Source organism: Pinus tabuliformis, chromosome 3_1, assembly GCF_031772625.1.
Source record: "Pinus tabuliformis cultivar Carrire ecotype Pingquan chromosome 3_1, CPIR1, whole genome shotgun sequence".
Classification (NCBI taxonomy): domain Eukaryota; kingdom Viridiplantae; phylum Streptophyta; class Pinopsida; order Pinales; family Pinaceae; genus Pinus; species Pinus tabuliformis.
Genome location: NC_142301.1, coordinates 477,372,145 through 477,378,521, shown reverse-complemented (window position 1 = coordinate 477,378,521; position 6,377 = coordinate 477,372,145). Strand labels below are relative to the sequence as shown.

Sequence of the window (6,377 nt, the reverse complement as noted above, 5' to 3'; positions counted from 1 at the left end):
AGCTAACAACAATGAAATGTTTCTTTTTTTAGGGTTTCTTAGGGTTTTTCATTTTCTTGGTTTAGGGTTTCTTACAGTTTTTCATTTTCTTGGTTTAGGTATGGAAATTGAAAATTTCCACGGATTTTCCAATTTATGATCTCGAAAAAAATCAGCTTAAGTCAGTTTATTTAAGTCACATAGAGAGTCGGGGATAGTATGCTTGTAGTTGCCTTCTGAAACAACTTTAAAAAAAATCATCCTTCATGGACGTTGACTGCTCCAGCTATTTTTTTCTTTGCTTGTTCTGGATGATGTGAATTTTGTGGCGTTTCCTTGTGTTGAGGCGGTTAGGATTTTTCCTGAAAATAAATTGGTGAATATTTTCATTTTCATTCCTCAACGACATTTCGTATAGAGACTTGGGGATAATATTCTTGTAGACATTTGCATCTTTTAAAAACATCGATTGATCTTGTCATCCCTGGAATTATTTCTCATCTCGTTTTCGAAATCGTCTGTAATTCTACTTCACCCATTTTACTTGTCTTTGGACGCGGGTATATAAGCTTTCATTGAGTTAGAGAGAATGAATCGAATTTTCTTGCTTAGAAATACCTTAACAGATCCCATACGTCAGTGCGTGTTTGGTAGGGTATCGACATAACACATCAACACATCTAACGCAACCTCTGTGCCAGGGAGCCTTTGGACAAAACCCTCGGCGGACCAATAAGAAAACAGAGTGTAAAACTGTGGAATAAGGTTTCGTGCCTTATAGGTTGTGTTGCCTGTCTTTGCGGGTGATAATATCGTGGGACGATCTTCCGTGTATTGCACCTAAAAAATTAACAACACACACTTTCTTTGCAAGATCTTGTTTGTCTTTCTATTTTGTTTCTGTTACCAAGCATTTCGCATTTTCTCGTCATTTGGTTTGTGAACAGATTCAGCAATGATTCGCCCACATGATGGCCATTCTCTGTTCCTAAAATTTGGAAATCCTTTCAGAATGGTTGCTTCTAATCGATCATCTGATCAATCTGAAAATTTTAATGAGATATTGAACGACTTTGATATTTCCTAAACAAGAAGATTAAAGCAACTTGAGCCAAAGTTTTTGAAGAACACGATAAATCTGTTGTGGATGTAGCAAGCCATGGCAGTTTTATCTGCTACACACGCGGACCTGAAGTCCCTTATTACAGATCTCCAATTTTCTATATTAGAATGGGATGAGAAATGGATGGACAAATACCTGGATGACATTGTAAATCTTTTAGACATTTGCCTTGCATTAAATTTCAAAATTTCAAAGCTTGAATATTTCCAGCTTCTGGTTCATTATGCTTTGCATTTGCTCAACTTTTCAAATGGTGTTTGGTCTATCGAAAAGCTCTTCTGTGTCAAAGGTTCTCTCCAAGATTTGAAGGAAAAAATGGATTTCAAGGGGAAAAATGGTGCAAACACCCAAGGAATAGTAGGATTGAAATCTGCATTGTGATATTACAGCATATGAGTAAAATCCTTCAGTTTGGGAAGGTAAAGTCATCATCAAAGGATAGTATTTTCTTGAGAGCGATGTATGGAGTGAAGGAAACAACTATATTTCTCTGCAGTGTGGTGGCTTCTGCTCTTGTTGGGCACTATGGCCCATTGATTGAATTGCATATTCTTGATCACTTTTTGTGGTCCACAGAGCATATTCCTGATCACTTTTTGTGGTCCACAGCATTCATGAGTTTGTAGCAAGGGATTAATGACGAAATCAAGAGATGTTTTGACAACGGCCGAGATCGAGTTTTGAAAGAGCTAGAATTGTTGGATGCAGTGATTGAAAATGTTCACCCTATAGTTGAGAAATTATCTTTTGCTGACATTGTCGATGGAACACAGAAAGTGGAACATATCAGAATTGCTATACAAGAATTACAACAAAGTGCACAATTGCTTGCCCAGGGGTTAGATCCTCTCTCTAAACAGGTTAATGACTTCTTTCATGTTATTCTGAGTGGAAGGAATGCATTGCTTGATATTCTCAAGTTATCCGCAGAAGGCGCACCCATTAGAGATGATCAGTCATGAATATATCAGAAAAGTTGACCAGCAAGAAATGTTTCTTGGTTTAGGGTTTCTTACGGTTTTTCATTTTCTTGGTTCGGGATTTTTCAGCGTTTTCCATTTTCTTGGTTTAGGTATGGAACTCGAAAAGTTTCAGGGCTTTTCCAGTTTATGATCTCGAAAAAAATCAACTTAAGTTTGTTTATTTAAGTCGTATAGAGAGTCGGGGATAGTATTCTTGTAGTTGCCTTTCACAACAACTTTAAAAAATTCCTCCTTCACGGAGGCTGACTGCTACAGCTGTTTTTTTCTTTGTTGGTTTGGATGATGCGAATTTTGTGGCATTTCCTTGTGTTAAGGCAGTTAAAATTTATCTTGAAAATAAATTGGTGAATATTGTCATTTTCATTCCTCGATGACGTTTTGTAAAGAGACTTGGGGATAATATGCTTGTAGGCTTTTGCATCTTTTAAAAACATCAGTTGATCTTGTCATCCCTGGAATTATTTCTCATCTTGTTTTCTGAATGGGCTGTAATTCTACTTCACCCATTTTCCTTGTCTTTGGGCACAGGGATATAAGCTTTCATTGAGTCAGAGAGAATTAATCAGATTTTCTTGCTCAGAAATACCTTAACAGATCCCATACATGAGTGCGTGTTTGGTAGGGTGTCGACACAACACGTCAACACATCCAATGCAACCTCTGTGCCAGGGAGCCTTTGGACAAAACCCTCAGTGGACCAATAAGAAAATAGAGTGTAAAAATGTGGAATAAGGTTTCAAGCTTTATAGTTTGTGTTGCCTATCTCTGCAGGTGATAATATCGTGGGATGAGCTTCCATGTCTTGCACCTAAAAAATTAACGAAACACACTTTCTTTGCAAGCTCTTAGTTGTCTTGCTATTTCGTTTTTGTTACCAAGTGTTTCCCTGTTCTTGTCATTTGGTTTGTGAACTGCTTCAGTAATGAGTCGCCCACATGATGGCCATTCTCTATTCCTAAACTTTGGAAATCCTTTAAGAATGGTTGCTTCTAATCGATCGTCCGAACATTCTGCAAAGTTTAATTAGATATTGAACACCTTTGATATTTCCTTAACAAGAAGATTAAAGCAACACGAGCCAAATATTTTGAAGAACACGATAAATATGTCGTGGATGCAGCAAGCCATGGCGGTTTTATCTGCTACACACGCAGACCTCAAGTCCCTTATTACAAATCTCCAATTTCCTACAATACAATGGGATGATAAATGGATGGACGAATACCTGGATGACACCGTATAGCTTTTAGACATTTCCCGAAATTTCAAAGCTTGAATATTTCCAGCTTCTTGTTCATTATGCTTTGCATTTGCTGGACTTTTCAGATGGCGTTTGGCCTAACGAAAAGCTCTTACGTGTCAAAGTTTCTCTCCAAGAGTTGAAGGAAAAAATGGATTCGAAGGGGAAAAATGGTGCAAACACCGAAAAGAATAGTACGATTGAAAATTGCATTGTGATATTACAGCATATGAGAAAAAGCCTTCAGCTTGGGAAGGTAAATTCATCGTCAAAGGGTAGTGTTTTCTTGGGAGCAATGTATGGAATGAAGGCAACAACTATATTTCTCTGCAGTGTGGTAGCTTCTGCTCTCGTTGGGCACTCTGGCCCATTGATTGAATTGCATATTCCTGATTAGTTTTTGTGTTCCACAGCATTCATGAGTTTGCAGTGAGGGATTAATGACGAAATAAAGAGATGTTTTGCCAACTACCGAGATTAAGTTTTGAAAGAGCTAGAATTGTTGGATGTATCGATTGAAAATTTTCACCCTATAGTTGAGAAATTATCTTCTGCTGACATTGTCGATGGAACACATAAAGTGGAACATATCAGAATTTCTATACAGGAATTACAACAAAGTGCACAATTGCTTGCCCAAGGGTTAGATCCTCTCTCTAAACAGGTTAATGACTTCTTTCAGGTTATTTTGAGTGGAAGGAATGCATTGCTTGATAGTCTCAGGTTATCCGCAAAAGGCACACCAATCATAAACGATCAATCATGAATATATCAGTAAAGTTGACCAACATGAGATGTTTAGTTTTTTTAGATTATTGGAGGAAAATACAATATCATTTACTAATGGCAGCAACCATGCTAGAAAGTCGCTCCATGACTGGTGGGGATTGTATGAATATCTGGTCTATTAGTCAGATTATATGTATGGCTCTTGTAACCATATCACTGCATATCAAAGTCATATTTAAGTCATTTTATGATCTCGAAAATGTACTTGAACTATCCTAATAGAGTCGCTTTATTTACATTTAATATTTTTGAATTCGCCTAATTCTCTTACACATACTGAAAAATGTTGTTTTCTATGTTATCATAGAATCAACCAAACTGAACCAATGATCCATGCATGGAGCCAGAGACACAGAAGTGGCCCAAGGCTGTTACCAGGTAGATCCACTCTACTCATTCTAGCTATATATAAGCCTAACTACAATTCTCTCCCAACTTGACTTGACAGGAAAGGAAACATAAATTACAAAAGTATCTCTTTGTCAAAGGAATCATTATCCAATATAACAAATAATCGTTCCTCAAGAGATGTTCCCTACTTAGCATGTGAATCTCCCATCATAAATGGCTCATAATGTGAGGTATCGGTCACAACTTTCATATAATATGTCATAAACTTACATTGGTCCGAAATAGAAAGCATCTATATGGAAGGAATTTTCATAGATCTATACGTCATCCTACAAATCCTCAAAACTCATCTGCTGCTTTTTTTGGGAGAACAACTCTGAGCAACCAAACACTGACATTTTGTCTTCACAAGGAAGGTGTTCTCTACCAAGCCTAGCTTCTCTCTCAGAATCTTAACATCCCCTTTGCAAATGGTTTCATTAGAATGACAAAAACCCACATTTAAAGCATTTCTCCACCCCTCTCCTAATTAGAAATACAATTTTGGGTTCTCTACTCATTTTCTCCACACCCATTTAATCTAACAATGGACATAGAGCATGTATATTTATACCTATGTGTTGGAAATACCATTTTATACTTTAATGTTTATTATTTTTGTTCTATTATTATTACTTGAATTTCTTCTTAACAAGTGGTTGTGTTTCTTTTGGTTTTACTGAAAGTATGGGCTCCAATGTTGGCTCTCTTATTATGGAGTATAATTCATCTTTGAGAATTTTTCAGTTATTAAATTAGGTTAGTTAATTGCTTAAAATATTAAATTTATTTCAAAAAGTTTTTGTTACTTTATAGGTTAGATGCTGGCTTGAAATATTAAACTTATTTCAAAATGTTTTTGTTACTTTATAGATAAGGCGTAGATTTCCTTGCTCTGTGATGAAAATAATGAAGGGAAAATACATGTTAATCTGTTGCTTGTGCTCTTTGATGGAATTTTTGTAATGCGTGACTGAAAAATACACGGTGAGAGAAAAATACATATTATGCTAATTGATGAATGTTTTTCACTTGTCGAACTTATAGAATTGAATTTAACACACTAACACTTTACAACAATGAACTAACAATATTCATGATGAAAATAGCAATGTGGAAGATTTATCTGCATAATGAAAAAGATCAATATGGGAGATTCCAATCACGTTATAAGACATTTTTTAAAACGTGGATGTAACAAAAGGTTGTTGTGGAAGGTGTTGTTTGCATATTTTAACACACTAACACTTTACAACAATGAACTAACAATATTCATGATGAAAATAACAATACGGAAGATTTATCTGCATAATGAAAAAGGCAATATGGGAGATTCCAATCATGTTCCAAGGAATTTTTTAATATGTGGATGTGACAAAAGGTTGTTGTGGAAGGTGTTGTTTGTAAATGGGAAATTTCTTGATCATTTTGTATAATATTAATGTTGATAGATATGTCTACTAAGTGGTTCCAGTTAATAAAACATTGATTTGAGCATTCAATATATTTTTATTCTTAATCAAAGTATTCTTGTATTGTATTTGTGTTCTTCAATTTATACCTTACAGCGTTTCCTTTACAACATCTGATGCAAATGATAGTATATGTATATTTTATAGCATTCTCTTCATAAATACAAATTACAAAGTAATCCATCTTCTAAACTCTTTTATAACTCTTTACCACTCTCTCAAATAATTAACATATTCCAAAGTTCCTAAACCCTTAATAAATACAAATTACAAATAAGCCATCTTCATAAATACGAATTACAGTAAGCCATCTGTAAACTCTTTTATACCTCTCTCCAACTCTGTGAAGTAATTAACATATTCGAAAGTTCCTAAAGTCTAAAGTTTTGATACAGTTTTGG

At 35.3% G+C, this 6,377-nt stretch overlaps 1 pseudogene; it reads left to right on the top strand.

The window, feature by feature from the left end:
- Positions 1 to 3,007: 3,007 nt before the first annotated feature.
- Positions 3,008 to 4,091, top strand: LOC149187858 (protein BPS1, chloroplastic-like; annotated as a pseudogene).
- Positions 4,092 to 6,377: the final 2,286 nt, after the last annotated feature.